Raw genomic sequence first — 1,909 nt, forward strand, 5'->3', positions numbered from 1 at the left:
GTTAGAAGGCTAGTGAGTATTGGACTACTAGCTGTAGATTATTTCTTTATTATTATTACTATTATTATTTATTTATTTATTTATTTTTTAAAACGGGTCGGGTCGTTTCAGTTTGGTATCAGAGCCCTAACGGTTCTAGGTTTGGGTTTACTAGGTTTCTGTTGTGATGTTTGGGATTGCATGTCTTGATTGATTATGTGAGTTAGTCAATTGTGTGTGGCCTAGAGTCCTAGAACATCATCTTCGAGCATCCTCTGTGTGTGATTCCACGGTGATTTTAATTCACAACTGTTTTTCCTTTTATTCTTTTGTTAGTTTTACTTTTTAGCTTTATAAAAAAGCTAAATTCTCTCTATATAATCGATGAAAACTCAACTAAACCGATTAAACAACACACGCACACAAAAAAAAGCACACACACAAATACTAGAATCTCATCTTTAGGTTAAACGTTTCAAGCTGATGATGGCGAGCAAGGAAGCTCCTTGATATGTCTATATTTTGCATCTCCTTAGCATGCATTTGTCATACATTTAGCTAGGATAACTAGTCATTTTGCATCATTTTAGAACCTCTTTTATACACTTTGCATGTTTAGGAAGTTTTTGCATCATCCTTGCATACATTGTGCATTTCGAAGTATTTCAGGTGTTTAGGAGACGTCGGAGACGCACACAATCGAGCCACTCTCAACCTCCACAATCGAGCCACTCTCGACCTACACAATCGAGCCACTCTCAGGGCACCAGTCGGACCACTCAATCGAGCCATCACTCGAGCCACCAGTCTAGGGATTCAGCTTATGACGTCTTCATCAAAGTTGTAGAGAATTGAGTCATCTTTCCAATGCCGTTTATTTCAAGCCAATCGGAGGTGTGGTTCAAGAGTTATCATCGCTTTAGAAGATTCGTATACACCCAGCTCGAACCACTTTCACCGACCATGCTCGAGCCATTTTCACTCGCACGGCTCGACCCACTCCTACTCACACCAATCAAGCCACTGGAAGCACACGGACGAAATCACGCATGCTAGGAAGACGCTCCGTCTGACACGCATGCCAGGAAGACGCTCCGTCTGACACGCTTCAGGAGACTCCCGAACCGACGCTCTATCTTGTCGTTTTAAGTTTTAGGGATTCACACGTTTTTACTATATATACATTTTGTTAAGTCTTGGTTTAGGACATCTCATCTTTTATCTCATTTTCGTTTTTGTTCTTAAGGTTAACCTAGCCACCTAAAAACGTTCTCAGACTTGTAATCCGACATCTCCGAGTTTATTCAGTATTTTCATTTGATTCCTTCTACAAAGTTGTTCTTCTCATTTTTATCTATCTTATTATGCTTGGTTCAATGTTTTCTGTGTTTGTATCTTGGATAATGATTTTCGGATCTGAGTAGTGTAGTAGTCCTTGAGGATGGGATATATTAGGTGGAGGATCTTAGGATGCAGAGTGTTTAAGCTTTGATTTTATGATTCCCTTCTGGACTAGTGTTAGAAATACTAGCTTATCTACTGATCAATTAGAATTAGGTTTGAGACATTTCCACACCCAAAAGGTGATTGATGAAATGTCTGACCAACTAGTGCCAGAGACTTACGTTCCTAGCCTAAGAGATTAGTTGTCTAGGATGTTTGTTGACATGAACGAACTTGTTTGTCATGCCTGCTCAACCATGTTTCTCTAGCGAGAGCTGGGTATGGAAGTGGTTGAGTCTGAGTAGCTTTTACCAAGAGATTGGATTAGCTAAGTTTTGATGTTCGTTGTCTAGGGACAGATTGCTTGTGGCATGTTAAACACTTTGTAGACTAGGAGACTTCACCGACATCAATTACTCCCATCCTTAGGACCTCTTTCTTTCTGAATTTTATTACATTCCTGAGACTGTTTCATTTCTTGCCTTTT

Source organism: Camelina sativa, chromosome 6, assembly GCF_000633955.1.
Source record: "Camelina sativa cultivar DH55 chromosome 6, Cs, whole genome shotgun sequence".
NCBI classification, from domain to species: domain Eukaryota; kingdom Viridiplantae; phylum Streptophyta; class Magnoliopsida; order Brassicales; family Brassicaceae; genus Camelina; species Camelina sativa.